Source organism: Aedes albopictus, chromosome 1 (genome assembly GCF_035046485.1).
Source record: "Aedes albopictus strain Foshan chromosome 1, AalbF5, whole genome shotgun sequence".
Lineage (NCBI taxonomy): Eukaryota > Metazoa > Arthropoda > Insecta > Diptera > Culicidae > Aedes > Aedes albopictus.
In genome coordinates, this window is record NC_085136.1 from 25,861,474 (window position 1) to 25,887,719 (window position 26,246).

The following is a 26,246-nucleotide window of genomic DNA, read 5'->3' on the forward strand; positions in this document are numbered from 1 at the left end:
AACATCAGGAGGCGAACAGTGCAAGACATCCCAGAGTCTAATCACAACGTCAGGGGCGAACGGCACCAGACACCCTGAGGATCGAATCATCACACTACCGAAGACGAACAATACAAAGATGAGTACAGATTAACCGATTATAAAGTAAGTGAATAGATACTAAATAAAATGAATAAATCGATATTCTAAATGAATAGAATTCGCACTATAGAAGACATTATTGCAAAAGAATTTTCAAACCTTAAGAAAAGTATTCACAAACCTAAAACCTTAGATACGGTAGTATCTAAGGAACAAATTTTAGATAATCTTTTTACCGAGTACGTCAAGTTATTAAAATCTGGTCGAAAGGAGTTAGAAGAGAGAGGCAGTTGGAACGCGCAGTTTGAAAGCTTTGAGGTCACAAAAACCAAATATGAAGGTTGCAAGCGCAGCATACTCAAAATATCCAACGTTACCGTTTTATGACCGTGAATGAGGCACACATCTGTTAAGCAGATTGTATGCGATTTCTAAATTAGCAAGCGTAAATGATCGAAGGATTGATTTGGAAAAGCTATGAATTCTGGGGATCTTGGAAGTGGGTAGCAGGGATGCCACATTCCGAAGAAGGTTATTTGACCTGGAATGTAGACTTGAACCAATCATGTGAAACAACTGAATTTGAAGTAATTTATGAAGGACTTGTCCATAAAACTACAAGTTTAGAGGGTAATATAACGCAAACTCATTCAGTGGTTTACAGCACTATTTCAGAAACGCAAGTATTTTCGATCAAAACACGAGAAGATACTCGCATTTGTGGTTACAACGGATTTACTACTGATCATCCTAGAATTTTAATAATTGAAACAGAGAGTATTAGATCTCCATTTACAAGAAAAGCAAACAGTGGAAAAAAATTGGATCTGTTTACTTATTTTAATTCCAACATTACTCTTGTAGAAAGTGTAGCATACTAATTATTCCAAATTAACAATCATAAAATTACACTGATTAGGGTTTCCCAAATGGTCAACGACGGGAAATACCGACTTACTTTCTTACCTCTTCGAGTTGTAAAAACCCAAACAACCTTTTTACCAACAAACAAAAAAACCCATACGTAACGGCACTGCAATGCCAAGGCAATGAACAATAAACTTACCTTTTAGATAAACATCACTTACCTGTAAAAACATCACCAGACCGTTGTACAAACAGCTACCTAGGCTAAGAGAAATGTGTAAACATAGTATATAAGATATAGTGAACATTAAAGACACATGATTCGTAAAGTTCAAGTTTAACTGAGCGGACACGCTGTCCGTTGTTTTATTCCTCAAGTTGTGACGTTCACCGCCAATCCTCTCTGAGTTTCTTCCGACCAGAACACCAGCGAACACGATGTTCGAAATGATTGTTGTTTAACTGCTAAAGTGTTATTATAGGCCGATATCGTCGCAATTGCCGAAGCCGCCGAGCGAGACGAAGAATTATTTCGTTCAATTATACATTATATTGTTTCCGACTAGAACATGGCGACCGGTGATTTAAATCTGCAATCATCGAATTAGAAGTGTGCGATACAAAAGTGAAACAAGTGCTTTGGTAGTGACAAACATTAAAGATGGGCTGGTTTTCTACAGAAAATTTTATTACAAACAACAACATGGCGGTCGAGGAAACGAGGATAATCGCAATCGTACTCGTGGTACTCACAGTGATATTAGTTGCTTTCGGAATGTTTAAGGCTTACAATAGCCATATGAAGGCCCATGTGAAGCACGCGGCAACAAGAGAGGCTGTGTTAAATAACGTTCGCGCGTTATAACAGACTAATGTTTAGAGTCCCATGTGGAACACCCGGCTGTCGGCCGATTTGGGCACGCCTTCCAGAAGAACGAAGCACGACGGAACCTACAACAACGACGATAACCAACACCGTGAGTGAAAAAGACAATGAAACAGAACATATGGTGTGCCTAGTATCCATCACAATATTAGTGTTTGTGTTGACAGTGCTAATTATCACTGTTTCGTACGTTTACATGCAGCGCAAGAAGACGAACGCGCAAACGAAATTAATACAAGTGATCATCGCGGCAGCGCAGTCCGCCGCAGTGGAAAAAGGTGAAATGCAGTAGCACAATTCCGTGGTCAGCATCATCAAAATATAACAAGTCCAGGGGCGAACGGTCGAGGCCAGATCACCCTGTGGGACAATGCAACGAACGGAGCGCAGAGATCCATAACTTCAGGGGCGAACGGTCAGAACCAGACCACCCTGAGCAACGAAAGGGGCGAACGGTCAGAATCAGACCACCCTTAGGGCACGAGAACGAGCATTAAAACAAATTCTTCGGACTGGTTGGTATGATCTTAAATTAAATTAATCCTTTTTCCTATACGATGCAATAAATCAGATGACCAGATTGAAGGAAATCAACCAATACATAAGCAGAGAACACCTAAATTTATTAAAAAGCATAAATCGTCCACGCTCATTACAAGGGGTAACAGAAAAAACCGAAATCTTGAAAGATTTATTTATCGAATACAAACTCATTTTAAAAAAATACGCCAATAGAATACCACCATTAGAATGGAATAGAGAGATAGAAGCGTACCAGGCACTTAAAACAAAATATAATGAATGTATGAATATTCTGGAAAATACGCAGATAGCTACTACCTCTCGAAAGTATTCATTAAAATCTGTGGCAAAAACAATTATCATATGCAAACGCTTAAGTGGCGACAAATATTCGTGGGATTATTCACCCACTGTTTCCATCACGTCAAATCCAAATCCTTCTAATACACGTTTGTTCAAGTCCGTTGTCAACGCCATAATATTTTGCCAAAAATTAAGTGGAAGCGTTAAACCGTGGCAAAATACACCCACCGTTTCCATCACATCTACACAAAACACACAAATTATTACAATGCCAGACCCGGCACCTTTTGACGTCAAGTCAGCGACGGCGATCGTACAGCCATACGACGGCTCACACGATGCCCTGAACACTTTTGTCGACTCAGCTAATTTGCTGAAAGAACTGACCACCGCGGAACACGTACCGATTGCAATACGGTTTTTAAAAACCAGGCTGACCGGAAAGGCTCGGTTGGGCCTACCAGATGCTTTAGCCACTATCGATGAGTTGATCAACGATGTTAAAAACAGATGCAAAGGCACTGTAACATCCGAGACCATCGTGGCCAAATTAAAGACCACCAAACAAAGGGGAGACACGGAGAAGTTTTGCAACACCGTCGAGTCCCTATGCCATCAGCTACAAGCAACATACGTGGAGGCCGGAGTGCCAACTGCCGTAGCGAAACAAATGGCAACCAAAGCAGGAGTTGACGCCCTCACCTCCGGCGTTACCAATAATGAAGCCAGGTTAATACTGAAAGCATCTACTTTCACGGACATTAATCAGGCAATTCAAAAGGTAACGGAAAACGCGACAACCAACAATATCGACACCCAAGTCCTAGCGTTCAATTCAAACCCTAGGCACAACGAGAGGAACTCGTTTAGTCCCTCGTTTAGTCAAAATCGTGGGTATCAAAACCACTACGGACATCGCGACAATTACAGAAGTCAAGATCAACGGCAATCACAACCACAACACAGAAATAATTTCAACCGAAATTATACTAGAAAGGGATCCCAACAACCCCGACCTCAGTCCAATCAACCGCAATATAACAACCCACCGCAAAGATTCTATAACGGTTATAATAGTAATCGCTTCCAGCGTGGAAGGTCCAACTTCCCATCAAGAACCATTTATACCACGAGCGCCGAACAGGCTCAACCATTGCAGGCGTCAATGTCATTCGACACCCCAACTTCAATGGCAGTAGTACAAAACCATCATCAAAGGCTGACGATGCCACCGGGTGGCCCAGTTATGCAACCAGGTGGCTCGATGCAAAACAATACTTTTTTAGGGCACCAGGGCCAGTACACGGGCCCACCAAATCACTATATACAATAAATACTAGTGCAGCCAATTTTGTGACGTTATACGTACAAATGGCCAATCGCAAATGCACGTTTATCGTCGACACAGGAGCCGAAATTTCGCTTAGTAAGATAGGATTATTAAATCCTATGCAAATGATTAACACTAATGTAGTCTTTAGGGTAACCGGTATTACAGAAGGCGTCACCACCACAATTGGTGAAACCAATACGAACATCACTTTTTCAAACAATTTAACGGTAAATCATTCGTTCCAACTAGTTGGAGATGATTTCCCCATCTTGACCGACGGTATTTTAGGTCGGGATTTCTTCATTAAATACAAATGCACATTAGATTACGAGAGTTGGTTGCTCAACTTTAACTTTAATAATAGTTTGGTATCAGTACCCATAGAAGATAAGATTAATGACAGTATCTTGATTCCAGCAAGATGCGAAGTTATTAGGAAAATACCGAACTTTGAAGTAACCACCGATTCAGTGGTTTTGTCACAAGAAATCATTCCAGGCGTATTCTGCGCGAATACTATAGTTTCGCCAAATGCTCCGTATGTAAAACTAATAAATACGACCTCCAAACAGGTTGCTATTGCACGTTTTGAACCGAAAATTGACCCATTAAATGATTACACTAAGCCTGAGCCTAAAGGCAGTGATGCTCAAATAAATCGAAACGTTCGGTTAAACAAAATATTTTCAGAAATTAAACTGGATCAAGTTTCATCCCATGTACGACCGAAACTGGAAAAGTTAGTCAAAGATTTTCCGGACATATTCTGTTTACCTGGAGAAAACCTGACCACTAACAATTTTTATTCACAGCATATCCCATTACAGGATACTGCACCGGTGTATATACCCAATTATAAAAGTATTCACTCCCAACAAAAAGAAATTCAGGATCAGGTACAAAAGTTAATTGATGAAGACATTATTGAACCATCGGTGTCTTCGTACAATTCACCTATCCTATTAGTACCAAAGAAATCAGACGAAAGATTACCATTTGGGTTGAATATCAGCCCAAACAGCTTTCAAAGAATGATGAATATAGCAATGGCTGGACTTACTCCAGAATGTGCTTTCATCTACATCGATGATATTGTAGTTACAGGATGTTCTTCTGACCATCATCTTGATAACTTACGAAAAATATTTGAACGACTAAGGCATTACAATTTGAAACTTAATGCCAGTAAATGTAAATTTTTCAGAGCCGAGGTTACTTATCTTGGTCATAAAATTACAGATCAAGGAATTCTGCCGGATGACTCAAAATTCGATTTATTGAAAAACTTCCCTACACCCACAAACGCAGAAGAAGCTCGTAGATTTGTAGCTTTCTGCAATTACTATAGGAAATTTGTCCCAAACTTTGCGCATATTGCCAAACCATTAAATGATTTACAGAAAAAAGGTTCAACGTTTCAATGGACCAAAGCTCATGAAAAAAGTTTTCAGACACTCAAACAATATTTGATGTCACCTCAGATTTTGCGCTATCCAGATTTCTCTAAAAAATTTATACTGACCACAGATGCATCGGATATAGCATGTGGTGCTGTACTTTCCCAAATGTACGAAAATGGAGACTTCCCAGTTGCGTTTGCAAGCAAAAGTTTCACACCAGGAGAGCGTAATAAACCAATAATTGAAAAGGAGTTAACAGCAATTCATTGGGCCGTTAACTATTTCACACCATACTTGTACGGAAATAGGTTTTTGGTCAGGACAGACCATAGACCTCTAGTATACTTATTCAATATGAAGAACCCTACATCGAAACTCACTAGAATGAGAGTCGATTTAGAAGAATTTAATTTTGACATTGAATTCGTAGCGGGAAAAGCAAACGTTTGTGCGGACGCGCTCTCACGTATTGCAATTCCTACTACCTCAGAACAACTCAAAACGCTAAGTGTTCTCATGGTTAACACAAGAGCCATGGCAAGAAAAAAAGCAACATTAACTACGTCCACGGATTCAAAGAAAAACTGCAGTAAGACTGATCATCTTACAGCTTGGCAAACCGAGAACCCGTCATACACCACAAAACTACTTAAACTTGGTTCTGAAGTGCACCACAACCAGTTAAGAATGTTCATTTTTAACCATAATTATAAGAAAATTTTAGGAGCAGTCAACGTTCCGCTAACGCGCGCTAATGGAAGCCGAACACTAGAGTTCGCGTTTCTAGAAATTGGAAAAATACTCGAGAAATACGGAAGAAATATTATCGCATTATCAACAGAGGACATTTTGTTTAGAAACGCATCCCTGCATACTATAAAGGAAATCGTTAACACAACCATTTCCAGTTATCAGCTAATCATATACAAACCTCCAACAATATTGACGAAGCAGGAAGATATAAACCATATATTACATCAACACCACGCTACTCCGGTAGGTGGACATGTTGGACAACATCGTTTATATCTAAAAATTAGAGAGTTTTACAAATGGAAAAATATGAAAAATGACATCACAACCTATGTCAGGAATTGCGAAACATGTAAATTAAATAAAATCACTAGACATACTAAGGAAGCAGAAGTCGTAACCACTACTCCTTCCAAGGCATTTGAAGTCCTTTCAGCGGATACAGCTGGACCCTTTACAAGAACTCACAGCGATAATAGATATATTTTAACCATTCAATGCAATTTGAGCAAGTACATAGTTCTCATACCACTAGCTAATAAAGAAGCCAATACGATTGCCAAGGCACTCGTAGAAAATTTTATCCTCAAATATGGACACTTCCTTGAATTAAGAACGGATCAAGGAACAGAATATAATAATCAGGTATTAGAACAAATTTGTAAGATTCTTGAAATTAAACAAACCTTTAGTACAGCCTATCACCCACAGACCATTGGTGCGCTTGAGCGAAATCACAGATGTCTCAATGAGTATCTGCGATGTTTTGTTAATGCTCACCAATCGGACTGGGATGATTGGGTAAAATATTATGAATTTTGTTTCAACACCACTCAGCATACAGAACATGGCCTAACTCCGTTTGAGCTCGTTTTTGGACATAAAGCTACTCTTCCACAAAATATATATAATAGCTCTGTAATCGAACCTATCTATGATATCGACCAATATTTTAACGAATTAAAGTTTAAAATTCAAAATTCCAATGCAATAGCGAAACAAAACCTAATCGATAATAAACAAAAACGTCAAAGCATAGCCAACAAAAATATACATCCAATTTCATTAAACTTAGGAGATAGAGTATACATTAAAAACGAAAACAGAAAGAAGTTAGACTCATTTTATATAGGTCCTTACATAGTAGATAAAGTAGAAGATACAAATTGCACCATATCACATCCAAACACAAACAAAGTGTCAACAGTTCATAAGAATAGAATAATTAAAGCATAATCAAAAAAAATTGTCCCTTTTTTTTGTCAAAAATTTACAATTTTTTTTCTTAAGGAGGGAGGTGTAGCATACTAATTATTCCAAATTAACAATCATAAAATTACACTGATTAGGGTTTCCCAAATGGTCAACGACGGGAAATACCGACTTACTTTCTTACCTCTTCGAGTTGTAAAAACCCAAACAACCTTTTTACCAACAAACAAAAAACCCATCGCTTTTAACCTTTCTTTCAACCGTCAACAAAAAAACCCATACGTAACGGCACTGCAATGCCAAGGCAATGAACAATAAACTTACCTTTTAGATAAACATCACTTACCTGTAAAAACATCACCAGACTGTTGTACAAACAGCTACCTAGGCTAAGAGAAATGTGTAAACATAATATATAAGATATAGTGAACATTAAAGACACATGATTCGTGAAGTTCAAGTTTAACTGAGCGGACACGCTGTCCGTTGTTTTATTCCTCAAGTTGTGACGTTCACCGCCAATCCTCTCTGAGTTTCTTCCGACCAGAACACCAGCGAACACGATGTTGGAAATGATTGTTGTTTAACTGCTAAAGTGTTATTATAGGCCGATACCGTCGCAGTTGCCGAAGCCGCCGAGCGAGACGAAGAATTATTTCGTTCTATTATACATTATATTGTTTCCGACCAGAACACAGGGACTCTAACCCGTCATGCTCATATTTCAATATGACTATGTCGTGTCTGTTGCCAAGGCCACAATCGGTATATCGCCTTCTCCGACCTTACGTTCTATCTCTTTTCTCTCTATCTCTCTTGGTTAGTCTCCCGTATTCACCATATTGATCACTGATTGGTGATCGAGTAAATAGCATATACATAAGCGTAAACTTCAACTGTTTCCAGCAGGTTGCCTGTAAACCAAAATTAACAAATAAATTGATTCAAGTTTGTATCTTCAAACAGTGAGGTTGTTTTTATCATATCACATCCGTGATTCGGAACGAGTAACACGACAGTGATAATAACCAATAATGTATCGTGAACTTAGTGTACTGATTTTTTCGATACTACTTGTGGCAGTAATGATTAAAATTCATCGGTTGTTACGAAAAACTAAGAGTGACAATGGAAATGGCAAGGAATGCCATACATTAAAAAGAACATTTAGTGCAGTGGAAAATAAAGTGCTTAAGCCTATTACTAATGGTGATAAAAATGGGGAAATCTCAGTCCAAACTCCAGGACGGGACTACCAATATTAACATTGAAGACCATTTAACGGCGAACAACTTATTCCACGAAGAACACGAACTCAAATTATGGTTCATTTTAGCAGTTAATGCTATACAACTGTTATGGATCCTCCGTAAAGTGCTAAAGAAGAAGTGGCGTCGTCAAGGTTTCGATCGTGCTAGGGCACTGTCGAGAGATAATCTCGAGTTAATCGCAATTGAAAAATAATCGAAAAACTGAAGTGATGTGTAACCAGAGACAGCAACAAACGATAATATTATTATTACTGTAGAGCAGTGCAGAGTGTGAAACAACGAACAGAAAATCAAATCGTCTATGCCACTAACTGGTTTATAGTTCTATATGTAACACAAGAACCCCACCACATTAATGAAAAGAAGAAAGTGAAACCGTTCCTGATGGGCTAACCGGCAACTTGGAGCGGTCCGATGTACAACACAGAAGGTGCACAGTTTATCCAGTGCGATGCACAGGTGTCAAAATCCGATACTCTGACGTCAAAACGAGCGTTGAGGAGTGCGCCTCCGCCGTACAACATCAACGTAGTGCTATCAGGAATCTGAGCTTTCCAAAGACGACGACAACTGTAAGTTTGTTTCTATTTTTAGTAAGAGTGAGTTTACTATTTAGCCAGGAATAACAAAACAGTTCAATTTTCATTTAATATTGCGTATCAAAAATTTCGGTTTCATTCGAATTTGATTGGCTAACTTCAAAAATGTTGGCATTATTGGCAAGTTATTTAGTGAATGGAGGTTGAAATAAACAAACGTGCAATCGATAGTCACATTGCACACTTGAATGCAACTTTGAGCAATTTTAAAAAAGCCCCTAATCGTAAATAAAAAAAAACACTTTGACAACGAAACTTCGAGATGCTCGCGCAACATATACGGAAATAACAAATCTTTTAGCGGAATATGAATCAAAACATTCCGAATCCGAATTTATTTTCCTATATAAGTGTACGCGACAGTTATTCAGTGAAATACACACGTTGATTTTAGCAAAACTCGAGTTTGCAGGTATTCATATGTAGCATATTAGCATGCTAGATAAATTAATAGATAAATTCAGAAATCCGAAAGTCATAAAACAATTAGAAGAAACCCTTTTTTTTGCAAACCATCACAAAAAACCCGACCGTCATAAACCGTCAGTTTGTAACGGCATAGGTAAGGGGCTGTCCATTAATTACGTAAGGGTTTTTGGGGGGAGGGGGGGTTTGAAAAATCTTACGAGTCATACAAAAATATTTAAGGTTTCATACAAAAAATCTTACAAGGGGGGGTGGGGGTGCCGAAAAATCGTGAAAATTCCCTTACGTAATAAATGGACAGCCCCTAAAAACCCAAACAATAAAACATAACAGAAAACCCAACAACATTTGTCCAATGACAAGGGCGCTACCCGCTCTTGAGCTTGAGCTACCCGTTAAGCATACACAGAAAACAGCAACAGAGAAATTTATAAACTAGTATTTAAGGTCTGAGGTCAAGCTCGTCCGTTGAAAATTTGAAATTACCACGTGCTGCCGTTGAAAAAGCACGTTTTAGCTCTCTCGGAGAGGCAGCTTGTCCCACTCGTTCGGGGTTGGCAGTGTGGCCAGGATTATTTTGAAATGAGTTTATGGTTCAGTATAGCCAAAGTTGTACAAGATGATTTTGTATCAACATTCTGGTTTTCATTTTGTCCTCAGTGACAAAAGTTATAACATGGATATGGTAGAAGATTTGCAGAGAAAGAAAATAATGTAAACAAATATAATAATGAAAGATGTGAATATAACTGACTCAGTAAAAGGTCGGGCATTCATCAAGAATATACTGATGGTGTCTGAGCTCGTTTCTTGATCAGTACATAAACTTTACATAAATTATCGTTGTTATCCAAGGCTATGGGTATCTTAGCATGCATATACGATATAAGAAAGCGAAAATGATTTATCGATCATAGAAACCACTTTGCTATTTGCTTTATAAGTACAAGCTAAGTAGCAGGTTGAGTCCAAAAGACGGGAGTTACGAAGAAGTAGAACAAGAATAAGTGTATTGTATTGATACAGCAATAAAATGCATGGCGAATTATATATAACAAGCAGAGTTACTTCTTGTTATGCTTGACGTCGGAGAAGATTTCCACTATTGTTTCATCGAGCATTTCATTGTGTTTTCATTTATATTGAAACTAAATACTATCACAGCATGGAATCATAAATGGTTAGGCTTATCAAACCTCTTGTATCTAAAGGTAGGATCTCAAATCATTATTGGCAACCACAAAAACGGTGATCCACACCGACCTCAATTTTCTCATTTCAGTCGATACCAACAAAGCAGAAGAGAAAAAAAACTCTCCCGGCTGAAGGCTGTGGATGGATGCCCGCAGATGGGAGAACAATAGAGCACGGTATAAACAAACGCCGTCCTGGCAGGGCAGGTGCGTTTGGTAGCTGCGAAATAGTTGCTATGAAAATGATTTCGTGCAGTTCGAGCAAGTTGCTCGAATACTCAATCAATGATTTTATGTAGCAGCAAATGCATTGATTTGCATTCATTGCATTGCATTGATTGCAGCTCAAGGTTTGCATGGAAAACTAAGAGAAAATAAACTAAATCTTCTCAAAACTTAAACAAAACAGAAACATTTTATAGATTCAAATTTATTTAACATATTTCATTCAAACATACAGAGAAAATAAAACTGCTCGAAACTCTAGTCGGTTGTAAGCGTCGACTCATAGGAGAGCTACGAATTTCATAGAAATCATATATGGTATATCCGATGATTTTGGGTGGATCGGTGAATATTTTTTTATCATCCGGAAATACATCTAGAAATTCAATGGATTTCCTTCGGGAATTTCTCTAGGAATTCCTCTTGAAGTACCTCCAGAAATTTCTCTAGGAGGTCCTCCACGAATTCCTCAAGGTGTCCTTCAAGGCAGTCTTCAGGAGATTTCTTGAGAAGTTCCTCCCGGAAATCCTCAAGGTGTTCCTCCAAAAAAACCTCTAGGAGTACCTCTACGAGTTCCTCTGGAAATACCTTGGGAAGTGTCTCCAGAAATACCTTTTGGAGCCCAACCAAGAAATTCCAGAAAATTTCTAGAAGTTCAAAAGATTTTTTTTCTACGAGCTTCTCCAGGATATTCTTGGGGAATTCCTCCGAGAATTCTTCCCAAAGTTCCTCGCAAATCTCCTGTAGAAAATCCTCAAGGAATCCCTCTAGGAGATTGTCTAAGAGTTTCTTCTAGAAATTCTTCTAGAAGTAGGATTTTTTCTATAAGTTCCTCCGGGAATTCCTCGAGGACTGCCAAAGGAAACTCTTTGGAGTTTCTCTAGGGATTTCACTAGAAGTTACTTCGTGAAATCCTTTTCGAGTGTCTCCAGGAATTCTTCTTGAGTTCTTTCGGAAATTCCTCTAGAAGTTCTTCCAGAAATTGCTTTTCGAGTGCCTATGAGATTTCTTTGTAGGAGTTCCTCAAAGAATTTCTCGGGATTTCACTAGTCGGTCCTCCGCCAGTTCCTCTAGGAGTTTCAATTGCATTTTTTTTTCTAGGAGTTTCTCTAGGAATTCCCCAAAGAGCTCTCTTGAGATTGCCTCTAAGAGTTCCTCCAGAAGTTTCTCTAGAAACCTTTAAAAAGTTCAAATGCATATTTTCTAAGAGTTTGTTCTGAAATTCTTCAAGAGGTTCTTCCGGATATGTGCCTATATGAATTTCTCCGGGAATTCCTGAACGAGTTCCCACCCTTAGTAATTTGTCCAGCAGTTTCTGCGGAGCTTCCTTTAGAAGTTTCTTCAAGAGTTCCTATGGTCTCGCCGGGAATTCTATTAGGATTTCCTCCAAGAATTACTCTAGGAGTTCCTCCAGGAATTTCTGTACAAGTTCTTCCGGGAATCCTAAGAATTTTTTCGGGAATTACTCTTGGTGATCATTCAACAATTCCTCCAGGAACTCCTCCAAACAATTCTTAAGTAGTATACCTCTAATTCCTGTAGGAGTACCTCCAAGAATTTCTTGAGAAATCTCTCCGGAAATATCTCTAGGAATACCTCTAGAAATTCCTCTAGAAGTTGAACATGCCTTTTTTCAGGAGTTACTCCTGGATTTCCTCGAGGAGTTTCTCGGAGAATTCTACCAGAAATTCGTCCAGAATTTTTTCAAGAAGCTCTTCTAGGAGTTTCTCCGGAAACTCTTTCAGAAGTACCGATTGGATTTTTTTATGAGATCATCCGGGAATTTCTCTAGAATTTCTCTGAGAGATTCTCCGAGGATTCCTCAAGGAATTCCTCGAGGAGTATCTCCGGTTAATCCGCTAGGTGGTCTTCTGGGAATTGCTATAGAAGTTCCAAGAGGAAATTTTTTCTAGAAGTCTCCCCGAAAATTACTCTAGAAATTCCAAGAATTTCGCTAGGAGTCCTTCCGGGAGTTTTCTTGGGAGTTCCATCAAAAATTCCTCTAGGAGTTCATCCGGAAATTACTCTTCGAGCTCCTATCGGATTTCTTTCTAAGAGTTGCTCCGGGAATTCCTCTAGGAGTTTCAATTTGATTTTATTCTAGGAGTTCCTCCAGGAATTTTCCTAGGAGTTCTTTTGGAAATTTTTCAAATGTGATTTTTTCTAAGTATTCGTACATAAATTTCTCGAGAAGTTCTCCAGAAAATGCCTATGGGAGTTTAACCGGGAATTCCTGAAGGAGTTCTTACCCCAGTATTTCCTCGATGGGTTTCTCCGGGAATCTAGATCCTAGATTCCTCTAGGATTTCCTCCAAAAATTCCTCTAGGAGTTCCTCCGGAACTTCTTCAAAAAGTTCACCAGAATCTCGTCTAGGAATTCTTCCAGGAATTTATCTAGACATTCTTCTATAAATTCTTCAGGTAGCTCCTCCGGAAATTGATCTTCGAGTTTTTATAAGATTTCTTTCTGGGAGTTCTTCAGGGAATTCCTCGAGATTTCCCTAGTCAGTCCTCCGGAAATTCCTCTAGGAGTTTCAATCGGATTTTTTTTCTAGGGGGTCCCCCAAGAATTCCCCAAAAAGTTTTCTCGAGATTTCTTCTAGAGGATCCTCCAGCAATTTATAAGGAGGCCTCAGCGAAATTCTTCTAGAAATTCAAATGGGATTTTTTCTAAGAGTTCGTACGTTCGTATCTCTGAGAATTCCTGTAGTTTTGCCGGGATGTCTACTAGAATTCCTTCAAGAAGTCCTCTAGAAGTTCCTCCAGAAATACCTCAAGAAGTTTCTCCAGAAATTCTTCCAGAAATTTCTCTAGAAGTTCTCCCGGGAATTCTTCTAGGAGTGTCTCCGAGAGTTCTTCTTGGTCGTCAACCAGCAATTTCTTCAGACGTTCCTCCAAAAAATCTTTAAGAAATATCTCCTGGAATTCCTCTAGGAGTATCTCTCCCGAGAATTCCTCTACAAATTTCTCCAGATTTTTTTCTAAGAGTTCCTCTCGAAATTCTTCTAGGAGCTCCTACGGGATTTTTTCTTTTAGTTCGTTCGAGAATTCCACGAGTGGATCCTTCGGGAATTCTTCTTGAAATTTCTTCAGAAACTCATCTTGAAATTCCTTCAGAAATTCCTCTACGAGTAACTCCAGGAATTTCTCCAGGAGTTTCTCCTAGAATACCTACTAGAAGTCTCTCTGGGAATTCTTCTAGGACTTCCAAGAATTTCACTAAGAGTCCCCCTGGGAGCTTCATTGGGGGTTCCTCTAGGAGGTGCTCCAAGAATTTCTATAAGACTTTCTCCTTGTTCCTCAAGGAGTTTCTTCAGCAATTTCTCTACAGGTGTTTCAAAAACTATTCTATGAATTTATTTTTAAAGTTCCTGCGGGAATTCCTCTATGCTGTCATTCGGGACTTCTTCTTGGAGTTACGATGTATTTTTTTTTATTGGCGTTCCTCCGGAAATTGATCTACGTAGAATTAGCGGTACCAGTAGAATTCGTCCAAAATTACCTCCGAAAATTCCTATGGAAGTTCCTTCGGGAATTCCTCAAGGTGTTTCTCCGCATATTTACCCAGGATTTCCACCGCAAATTCTTCTAATTGTTTCCTTCAGTAATTTCTCTTACAATTTCTCCAGGAATTCCTCTGGGAGTTGATCCAGGGGTTTCTCCAGAAATACTTCTAGGAGTTCCCTTCAGAATTCATCTAGGTGGTCTTCTGGGAATTCCTCTCTAGGAGTTTCATAGGAATTTTTTTCCTAAAATCTCACCGGAAATTCCTCTGGGAGTTCCTCCGGGTATTATTACTTGAATATCCCAAAGAGTGTCGTAAGCAATTTTCTTCAAAGGTCATCCAGGAATTATTTTATGAGTTTCTCCCGAAATTCCTCTTGGAGTTCCTCTAAAAATCCTGCAAGAAATCCCGTCGGGAATTTTTATAGGAGTACCTTCAGAAATTTCTCTATAAGTTCCTCCTGGAGTTCTTCTTGAGATTTTGTGTGTATGTTTCTCCGGGAATTAAACTAAAGTTTCTCTAAGAAATCCTGTCGGAGTATTTTCAAGGACTTTTCAAAAGTTCCTCCGAAATTGCTCTACCAGTTCTCAAGGAATTTCTTTCTAGCAGATCCTCCGGTGATTCTTTGGGAAGATACCCCGAGAATTTCTGCAGGCGATCCCGATATTCCTCTAGAAGTTTCAATGGGATCTTTTTCTTGGAGTTTCTCCATAAATTCCTCGAGTGATTCTTCCGGAGTTTCCCCGGGAATTGCTCTGGGAGTTTCATTTCTCCTAGAGAAATGGCTGAAGAAACTCCATGAGGAATTTAAGGAGGAACTCCTGGAAGAATTCCGGGAGGAACTACCAAAGAAATTCCAGGAGAAAGTCCTAGAGGTATACCTGGAGGAACTCCTAGAGCAATTCCCAGAGGAATTCCTAGAGGAGTTCTTGAAGGAACTCCCAAAAGAATCCCCGAAGAGAATTTTAGAAAAAAAAAATCTCTTGGAACTCCTGAAGGAATGCACCTAAAGAAAGGGGATCTCCAAGAGGCATACCTGGAGGAACTCCTATAAAAAATCCCGCTGGAACTCATCGAAGAGAAACACCTAGAAAAACTCCACAGATTATTACAGGAGTTTCCTCTGAGATTCCTTCGGCAATTCCTCCTGGAGTTCTTCCGGGATTTCAACTTAGAATTCCACTTGGAAATCCTCTAGGAATTCATGCTAGGATTCCACCTAGACTTCCTTCATTGATTTCTCTCTTTCTTCCTGGCATTTCTACTGACATTCCTCCAGGTTTTCCTCTTGGAATTCCTCATGGGATTCCTGCGTGAATTTCTCCTCAGATTCCTCCATAAAATCTTCCTTGGAATTTCTCCTAGGACTCCTCCAAGAAATCCTCCTCGGGATTCCTAGAGGAACTCTTCCTAGGATTATTACATAGCTTTCTTTTGGTATTCCACCAATAATTCTTCCTGGGATTTTTCCAGGAATTTCTCTTCGGATTCCTTCAGATATTACTCTAAGGAATCCTCTAGGAATTCTTTCAAGAATATCTCCAGGAATTCCTTCTAGGATACTCACAGGTTTTTTTTCTGAGATTTTACCAGCAATTCTTCCTGGGATTCCAAGAATCCCAATCCAAGAATTCCTCTTGGAGTTTCTCCAGAAAATTCTCCTATGATTCCCCCAGGAAATCCTCCTGGGTTTCCTTTTGAAATTCATCTTCGTCAATCTTCCTGAACTTCCTATGGCAATTACTCCTGGTATATCTCTAGGAATTCCTCCTGAGGTTTCTCCAAAAAGGCCTTCAAGAATTTCTCCAGAAATTCATCCAAGCCATTCCTCTTGGGAATCCTCCGGGAATGTCTTCGGAAATGCTTCAGGAATTCCACAAATATATCTTCTGAAACTCCTCCTAGGATTCCTCCTTGTATCAATACAGGAATTAATTCTTGGATTCCTTCAGCCATTTTTCTCTGAATTTTCCAAGGCTTCCACCACGAAATTTTACAGGAATTGCTCCAAGGATTCTTACATGAGTTTTTTTCTGGGGATCCTTCTACAATTCGTCCTAGAATTCCTCTACACACTTAAAACAAATTTGCGAGCTCGGCAAAAACGCGCACAGCCGTGTGTTCAGCAAAGCTATTAGCTGATGTCTCAGCAAAAAGTGACGTTTGTTAGCTGACTCTCAGCAAAACGTTTGCCGAATCTCAGCAATGAACTGTCAAAATTGCTGAGATCCCGGCAAAATTGTTGTTTGCTGATCGCTCGGCTGTGCAAATTTTGGCAGAAGAATGGAAAAATGCTGATATCCCGGCAATCTGAATTAAGTGTGTAGGAATTCATCCTAGGATTCCACTTGGAAGTCCTTTAGGAGTTCGTCGTAGGATTCAACTTGGAATTCCAATATGGATTGCTCCAAAAATACCTCCAAGTATTCCTTCAGGGAATCCTTTAGGAATTCCTCTAGGCATTCTTCTGGGAGTACCTCGTGGGATTGTTCCAGGCATTCCTGCTGGGATTCTTCCAGGAATTCCAGGTATTCCTATTGGCATTCCTCCAGGTATTCCTCTTGGCATTCCTCATGGGATTCCTCCAGGAATTCCTCCTGGCATTCATCCGTGAATTCCTCCTTGAATTCCTCCATGAAATCCTCCTAGGATTCCTCCAGGAAATCCTCCTGGGATTCTTCCAGGAAATCCTCCTGGGATTCCTCCAGGAAATCCCGGGAAGTTTTCTATAAATTTCTCCTAAGATTCCTCTAAATTTTGTTTCGGGGCTTCCTACAGAAACTTCTCCTCAGGTTTCTTTAGGTGTTCCTCCAAAGATTTCTCCAGGATTTCTTTTGGGAATTCTCCAGGCATACCTTCGGAAAATTTTCAGGAATTCTTCCAGAAGCTCCACCTGGGACTCCTCCATTAAATCCTCCAGCGATTCCTTCAGGAAATCCTCCTGGGATTCTTCCTGGAACTCTTCCTTGTATTATAACAGGCAATAACTCTGGAATTTCTGAATTAATTCTTCCAGGGATTTGTTCAGGAATTTCTCCAGAATTTTTTTTCGGATTCCACTAAGAATTCCACCAGTAGCAACGCTTATGAGAAATCTCAGTAGGATTTGCTGGAGAAATCTCAGTAGGATTTCCTGGAGAAATCTCAGTAGGATTTCCTGGAGAAATCTCAAGAGGAATTCCTGGAGGGATCTCAGTAGGAATTTCTGGTGGAAACTCAATAGGAATTCCTGAAGGAATCCAAAGAGGAATTTAAGGAGGAATAGAAAAATTGGGAGAAATATCTGGTGGAATCCAAGGAAAGATTCCTAGAAGAATTCTAGAACGATTTTCTGGAAGAATCTTACGAGGAATTTCTGGAAGATCACCAGAAGGAATTTCTAGAGGAACCCCAAGGGAAATTCCTTCAGGAACTCCAGGATGAATTCCTGGAGATATCTTGGGAGGAATTTCTGCAAGAATCCAAGAAGTAATTTCTGAAAAAACCTAGAAGGAACTCCTGGAAAAATCCCAAGAAAAATGCTTGGAAGAATCCTAGGTAGAATTTCTGAGAAAATCCCAGGAGGAATTTCTGGATGAGTCCTTGAAGGAAATCCTGTAGGAATCCGAGGAAGAATTCCTAGAAGAATCCCGGGAGGAAACCCTGGAGGAATCTCAGAAGAAATTCGTGGAGGAATTCCAGGAGGAATTTCTCAAGGAATCACGGTTAAAACTGTTGTGGAAATCCCAGAAGGAATTCCTCGAAACATCCCGGAAAGTATTTCTTGAGAATGCTGAGGAGAAATTCCTTGAGAAATTCCAAGAGGCATTTCTATAGAGGAATCCCAAGATGAATTCCTGGAGGAACCCCAATAGAAACGCCTGCAGGAAATCCAGGAGGAATTCCAGTAGAAACCCCGGGAGGAATTTTATGAGGAACTTATCAAAAAAAAATCCTGAGAGAAATTCCTGGAAGAATCTCAAAATGAATTTGTGGAGAAATTCTTGGAGAAATGCTTGGGAGAATCGAAGGCAAAAATACTGGGAGAATCCAGGAAAAAACTCCTGGGGGAATCCCAGGAGTAAGTCTTGAAGGTATCCCAGAAGGAACGTCTGGAAGAATCTAAGGAGGAATTGCTGGACGAGTTCTAGGAGGAATTTTGCAAAGATGACCCGCAGGATTTCCTGAAGGAATCGCAGGACGAATGCTAGGAAGACTCCAAGGAGGGATTCCTGAAAGAGTTCCAGAAGAAGTTCCTGGAAGGAAATCAGAAAGAATCTCCGCAGCAATTTCAAAAGAACTTCATAAAGGAATCTCAGGAGGAATTTCTGGAAGAATCCCAGGAGGAATTTCTGGAAGAATCCGAGAAGCAATTCCTGGAGGAATCGCAATAAGAATCTCTGAAGTCCTAAAGGAAACTAAGACAAAATTCCAGTAAGAATTCAATAATTAATTCATGGAGGAATCCCAGGGGAAATTCGTGAATAAATTCCTGGAGGAATCCTTGAAACAATCACTTTAGAAATTCCAAGAGGAATTCCTGGAGGAATCCCAGTAAGAATCCTAGGAGGATCCTTGAGTACTTCGGAAATTCTTATTCCGATTTCTCCGGGAATACTACCTGCGATTCCTCCAGGAATTGCTTCTTGGATTTTTCCAGAATTCCTCCACAAATTCATTTTGAGATTCCTCAGGAAGTCCGTATGGAATTCTTCCAGGAATTCCTCTTGGGATTAATCCAAGAATGCTTCCTAGAATTTCTCTAGGAATTCCTCAAATAATTTCTCGAAAAATTTCGCCTGGGATTCTTCCAGGAATTTCTCTCAGGATTTTTATTTTTGATAAATTCCTCCTAAAATTCCTCCATGAATTCCTCCTGGGATTCCTCCAGGAATTCCTCCTGGGATTTCCGCGAGATTTTTCCTGGGATCCCTCCAGGAATTTCTCCTTGGATTCCTCCCACGATATACTTTCAGGAATTCCTTCAACAAATTTTCCAGGAATTCCTTCCAGGGTTTTTCCATGAATTTCTTCTTGTAATCTTCGAGGAATTCCTCCCGGGAATTTCTACTGGAATTCCTCCTGGATTTCCTGCAGGCATTTCTCTTGGGATTCCTCCAGGAATTCATCTTGGGATTCCTCTAGGAATTCGTCTTGGAATTTCTCAAGGAATTTCTCCTAAGCATTCTCAAGGAATACTTTCCGGGATGTTTCGAGGAATTCCTCCTGGGATTCCCACAACAGTTTTAACCGTGATTCCTTGAGAAATTCCTCCTGAAATTCCTCCACGAATTTCTTCTGAGATTCCTCCAGGGTTTCCTCCCGGGATTCCTCTAGGAATTCTTCATCGGATTCCAACAGGATTTCCTTCAAGGACTCATCCAGAAATTCATTCTGGGATTTTATCAGAAATTCTACCTAGGATTCTTCCAAGCATTTTTCTTGGGATTTTTCCAAGAGTTTTTCCTGGGATTCCACCAGGAGTTCCTTCTAGGATTTTTTTCAGCAATTACTCCTTGGATTCTTGCAGAAATTCCTCCCGGGATATCTCCAGAAATTCATCCTGGAGTTCCTGCAGAAATTTCCCTTGGGGTTCCTCCAGAAATTCCTTCTGGTGATCTTCTAGAAATTCCTCATAAGATTCTTCTAGAAAATCGTTCTAGAATTCTTCTAGGAATTTTTCCTTCGATTCCACCAGATATTTCTCCTAATTTTTTTATACCTCCTAAAATTCCTCTTGGGATTCCTTCAGGAATTCCTATTGAGTTAACTCCAGGAACTCCTCTTGAGATTTCTCCAGGAAATCCTACTGAGATTTCTCATAAGAGTTGCTACAGGAGGAATTCTTAGTGGAATCAAAAAAAAAAAATCTGGAGGAATTCCTGAACAAATCCCTGGAAGAATTGATTCAGAAATTCCAGAATAAATTCCTGTTATAATGCAAGGAAGAGTTCCTGGAGGAATCCCAGGAAGATTTCCTGAAAGAATCGCAGGAGGATTTAATGGAGGAGTCCCAGGTGGAGCTTCTGGAAGAATTCCTGAAGATTTGCCGAAGATATGCCTGGAGAATTCCCAAAAGAAATTCCTGGAGAAATCTTTGGAGGAACACCTAAAGAAACCTTAGGAGGAATTTCTTTAGGACACCCCGCAACAATATTTAGAGGAATTCTAGGAGAAATTTATAGAAAACCTCCCAGGATTTCCTGGAGGAATCCTAGGAGGATTTCCTGGAGGAATCCTAGGAGGATTTCCTGGAGGAATTCAAGGAGGAATTCACGGATGAATGCCAGGAGGAATTCCTGGAGGAATCCCATGAGGAATTCCAAGAGGAATACCTGGAGGAATGCAATAGGAATACCTGGAATTCCTGGAAGAATCCCAGCAGGAATGCCTGGAACAATCCCACGAGGTACTCCCAGAAGAATTCCAAGAGGAATTCCTGGAGGATCCCCTGAAGGAATACTTGGAGGTATTTTTGGAGCAATCCATGTTGGAATTCCAAGTTGAATCCTACGACGAATTCCTAAAGGACTTTCAAGTGGAATCCTAGGATGAATTCCTAGAGGAATTCTAGGACGAATTGCAGAAGGAACCCCAGAAAAAACTCATGTATGAATCCTTGGAGCAATTCCTGTAAAATTTCGTGGTGGAAGCCTTGGAAAATTCATAGAAAAATGGCTGAAGGAATCCAAGAATTAATTCCTGTATTGATACTAGGAGGAATCCCAGGAGGAGTTTCAGAAGATATATTTGTGGAATTACTGAAGGATTTCCAAAGATATTCCTGGAGGATTCCCAAGAGGAATGGCTTGGATGAATTCCTTGAGAAATTCTTGAAGGCCTTTTTGGAGAAACCTCAGGAAGAATTCCTAGAGAAATACCAGGAGGAATTCCCAAAGGAAGCTCAGGAAGACTACGAAAAGGAATCCCAGGAGAAATCCGAAGATGAATTCCAAAAGGAATCCCAGGAGGATTTCCTGGGGGAATCATCGGAGAATTTTCTGGAGAAACTCTAAGAGGAATTCTTGGAGAAATCACGGAAGAATTGCTGGTAAAATCTCAGAAAAAAAACCTGTGAGTATCCTAGAAGGAATTCCTGAAGATATTCTTGAAGGAATTCCTAGAGGATTCCTTGGAGTAATATCTGAAGGAATTCGAAGAGAAATTCCTGGAAAAATCCCAGGAAGAATTATTGGTGGAATACCAGAAGGAAGCTATGTAATAATCCTAGGAAGAGTTCCTATAGGAATCCCAAGGAGGATTTCTTGGAGGAATCCGAGGAGGAATTCACGAAAGAATCCCATGAGGAATTCCAAGAGGAATTCCTGGAGGAATGTCAGGAGGAATGCCAGGAAGTATTTCTGGAGAAATCAATGAAGGAGTTCTAGGTGGAATCCTAGCATGAATTCCTAGAGGATTTCCAAGTGGAATCCTAAGTTGAAATCCCGGAAGAACTCCACTTCTCTTCGATGAGTTCCAGTGGGATTTTTTATAGGAGTTCTTCCAGGTATGCCTCTTGGAGATTCTTTGGTAAATTCTTTAGGTGCTTTCAGGAGTTCCAAGAGATTTTTTTTTTCTAAAATTCTCTTCGGGGATTCTTTTAGGAGTTCCTTCAAAAACTCCTCTAGGAATTCCTCTGGGAATTGCTCTAGAAGTTCCTCCAGGTATACCTCTAGGACTTCCTCCGGGAATTTCTCTGGGAGTTCCTCCCGGAATTCTTCCAGGAGTTTCTCCTTAAATTCCTCATGGAGTTTTTTCAGCCATTTCTCTAGGAGAAATGAAACTCCCAGAGCAACTCCCGGGGAAACTCCGGAAGAATCACTCGAGGAATTTATGGAGAATCTCCAAGAAAAAGCTCCCATTGAAACTTCTAGAGGAATATCAGGATCGCCTGCAGAAATTCTCGTGGTATCTCCCCGAAGGATCACCAGAGGATCTGCTAGAAAGAAATTCCTTGAGAACTGGTAGAGCAATTTCGGAGGAACTTTTGAAAAATCCTTGAAAATACTCCGACAGGATTTCTTAGAGAAACTTTAGTTAGAGAAACATACAAAAAATCAATTAGAACTCCTAAAGAAAAACCCGGAGGGCAGCCTAAAGGAATTCTCAGAGGAACTCCAAGAAAAATTTCAAGAGGAACTCTAGGAGGAACTTATGGAGAAATTTCTGAAGGTACTCCTATAAAAATTCCCGACGGGATTTCTTGCAGGATGTTTAGAGGAACTCCAAGAGGACATGACATTTGAAGAAAATTGCTTACGACACTCTTCGAGAAATTCAAGTTATAATACCCGAAGGAACTCCCAGAGGAATTCCCGGTGAGAATTTGGGAAAAAAATCCCATGAAACTCCTAGAGAGGAATTCCCAGAAGACCACCTAGATAAATTCTGAAGGGAACTCCAAGAGGTATTTTTGGAGGAACCCCTGGAGCAACTCTCAGAGGAATTTCCGGAGAAATTGTAAGAGAAATTACTGAAGGAAACAATTAGAAAAATTTGCGGTGGGAATCCCTTGAGGAATTCCCGAAGGAACTTCCATAGGAATTTTCGGAGGTAGTTTTGGACGAATTCTACTGGTATCGCTAATTCTACGTAGAGCAATTTCCGGAGGAACTCCAAGAAAAAAAAATACATTGTAACTCCTAGAAGAAGTCTCGAAGGACAGCATAGAGGAATTCCCGCAGGAACTATAAAAAGAAACTCATAGAATAATTTTGAAACACCTGTAGAGAAATTGCTGAAGAAACTCCTTGAGGAACAAGGAGAAAGTCTTATAGAAATTCTGGGAGAACCTCCTAGAGGAACCCCCAATGAAACTCCCAGGGGGACTCTTAGTGAAATTCTTGGAAGTCCTAGAAGAATTCCCAGAGAGACTTCTAGTAGGTATTCTAGGAGAAACTCCTGGAGAAATTCCTGGAGTTACTCGTAGAGGAATTTCTGAAGGAATTTCAAGATGAGTTTCTGAAGAAATTTCAAGAAGAATTCCCGAAGGATCCACTCGTGGAATTCTCGAACGAACTAAAAGAAAAAATCCCGTAGGAGCTCCTAGAAGAATTTCAGGAGGAACTCTTAGAAAAAAAAATCTGGAGGAATTTGTAGAGGAATTCCCGGGAGAGATACTCCTAGAGGAATCCCAGAAGATATTTCTTAAGGATTTTTTTTTGAGGAACGTCTAGAGAAATTGCTGGTTGACCACCAAGAAGAATTCCCGGAGACACTCCTAGAAGAATTCCCGGGAGAACTTCTAGAGAAATTCCTGGAAGAATTTCTGGAGGAACTTCTTGTGGAATTCTCGGAGGAACTTCTAGAGGAATTATTGGAGGAAATCCTAGTAGAAATCCCGGCAAAACTACAGGAATTCCCAGAGAAACTTATCGAGAAAATCTTGGGAGTATAAACTCTTTCAGGGATTCCCGGTGAAACTCCTGAGATTTCTCAAGTAAATTCTCGAGATTTCGCGAGAGGTTTCGCCTGGGATTCTTCCAGGAATTTCTCCCAGGATTTTCTTGATAAATCCCTCATAAAATTCCTCCATGTGTTCTTCCTGGGATTGCTCCAGAAATTCATCCAGGGATTCCCGCTAGATTTTTCCTGGGATCCCTTCAGGAATTACTCCTTCGATTCCTCCCACGAAACAACCAGGAATTCTTCCCGGGATTTTCTCAGGCATTCATGTGGAAATTCCACTGGAGGTTTCTACTAGAATTCTTTCAGAAATTCCTTCTAGGATTCCTCCAGGAATTCCTTCAACAAATTCTCCAGGAATTCCTTCCAGGGTTTTTCCATGAATTTCTAGTTGTAATCTTCGAGGAATTTCTCCCGGGGTTTCTGCTGCAGGAATTTCTTTTGGGGATTCTCCAGGAATTTATCTTGGGGTTCCTTCAGGAATTCCTCTTGGAATTTCTCAAGGAATTCCTCCTGAGCATTCTCAAGGAATTCTTTCCGGGATTTTTCGAGGAATTCCCCCTCGGATTCCCACAACAGTTTCATCCGTGGTTCATTGAGAAATTCCTCCACGAATTTCTTCTGGGATTTCTCCAGGGTTTCCTCCCGGGATTCCTCTAGGAATTATTCCTCGGATTCCTACAGGATTTTCTTCAAGGACTCATCCAGAAATTTCTCCTGGGATTCTCTCAGAAATTCTACATAGGATTTTTCCATGCATTTTTCCTGGGATTTTTTTATGATTTTTTTCTTGCGATTCCTGCAGGAGTTCCTTCTGGGATTTTTCCAGGAATTATTTCTTGGATTCTTGCAGAAATTCCTCCCGGGATATCTCCAGGAATTCATCCTGGAGTTCCTGCAGGGATTTTCCTTGGGGTTCCTCCAGGAATGCCTTCTGATGATCTTCCAGAAATTCTTCGTAAGAGTCTTCCAGAAAATCGTTCTAGAATTCTTCTAGGAATTTTTCGTTGGATTCCACCAGGCATTTCTTACAATTTTTAAGTCCTCCTAAAATTCCTCTTGGGATTCCTCCAGGAATTCCTACTGAGATTTCTCCTAAGAATAGCTTCTGGAGGAATTCCTAGTGGAACCCAAAAAGAAATTTTTGAAGGAATTGCTGAACAAATCCCTGAAAAAAATTGATTCAGAAATCCCAGAATAAATTTCAGTTATAATTCAAGGAAGAGTTCCAGGAGGAATTCCAGAAAGATTAAAGGAGTCACAGGTGAAATTTCTGGAAGAATTCCTGAAGAATTTGCGTTATGCTTAGAGAATTCGCAAAAGAAATTCCTGGAGAAAACTTTGGAGGAATACCTAAAGAAGCCTGAGGAGGAATTCCTAGAGAAATAATAGGAGAAATTCCTATAGGAAGCCCCGCGACCAAATTTAGAGGAATCCTAGGAGAAATTTCTAGAAAACTCTCCAGGGTTTCATGGAAGAATCTTAGGAGGACTTCCTGGAGGAATCCTAGGAGGATATGCTGGAGGAATCCAAAGAGGGATTCACAGATGAAACCCAGGAGGAATGCCAAGAGGAATACCTGGAGACATGCCAATAGAAATACCTGTAATTTCTGGAAGAATCCCAGCGGGAATGCCTGGAACAATATCACGAGGTACTCCCAGAAGGATTCCTGGAGGAATGTCAAGAGAAATTCCAGGACGATCCTCTGAAGGAATACCTGATAGAATACTGGGAGGTTTTTTTGGAGCAATCTATGAAGGAATTCCAAGTCGAATCCTAGCTGAATTCCTAGAGGATTTCCAAGTGGAATCCTAGGATGAATTCCCAGAGGAATTCTAGGGCGAATTGCAGAAGAAACCCCAGAAGAAACTCATGTAAGAATTCTTGGAGCAATTCCTGTAGAAATTCGTGGAGGAAGGCTTAGAAAATTCCTAAAGGAATCCAAAGAATAATTACTGCAGGAATTGCTGGATCAATCACTGGGAAAATGGCTGAAGGAATCCAAGAATAAATTCCTGTATGGATACTAGGAAGAATTCCTGGAGGATCCACAGAAACATTTCACGAATGAATCCCAGAGGAGGATTTTTAGGTGATATTTTTGTGGAATTCCTGAAGGATTTCCGAAGATATTGTTGGAGGATTCCCAAGAGGAATGGCTTGGATGAATCCCAGGAGAAATTCCTGTAAAAATTCTTGAAGGCATTTCTGGAGAAACCTCAGAAGGAATTCCTGGAGAAATACCAGAAGGAATGCCCATGGGAAGCTCAGGAAGAAATCCGA

General features: G+C 40.1%; 1 protein-coding gene across 3 annotated transcripts in view; it reads right to left on the reverse strand.

Annotated features, from left to right (window-relative positions):
- LOC109428393 (uncharacterized) overlaps positions 1-26,246 on the reverse strand; it is a 105,863-nt gene that overhangs the window by 62,951 nt on the left and 16,666 nt on the right. For 2 of the 3 annotated variants that reach the window (XR_009995973.1, XM_029855849.2), the window contains exon 2: positions 1-26,246. This exon is cut by the window's left edge; it is cut by the window's right edge and continues 16,045 nt beyond it. The exons of the other annotated variant lie outside the window; for it this stretch is intronic. The gene's annotated coding sequence lies outside the window, so the exon portion shown is untranslated. 3 annotated transcript variants of the gene reach the window in all.